Below are 208 nucleotides of genomic sequence, written 5' to 3' on the forward strand. Positions count from 1 at the left end.
GCGCGGCCGCCCTGGCTTTTCGGGGACAAGCTGGGGGATAGCGGACGCAGACCCGAGCCGAGACGGGGGCCGGAGAGCAGCGACAGCCGAGCCGAAGCCTCACATTCCGGGTTTGAGAGGAGGCCAGGTTCGTCCGAGCACCGAGCTCTGCAGGGGCGGGGCTGCGCGTGCGGCGTCATGACGTCAGCGCACGCCTACGCGTTGGAGG

The sequence above is a fragment of the Fukomys damarensis genome, unplaced genomic scaffold (genome assembly GCF_012274545.1).
Source record: "Fukomys damarensis isolate Sample0158 unplaced genomic scaffold, DMR_v1.0_HiC HiC_scaffold_13, whole genome shotgun sequence".
NCBI classification, from domain to species: Eukaryota; Metazoa; Chordata; class Mammalia; order Rodentia; family Bathyergidae; genus Fukomys; species Fukomys damarensis.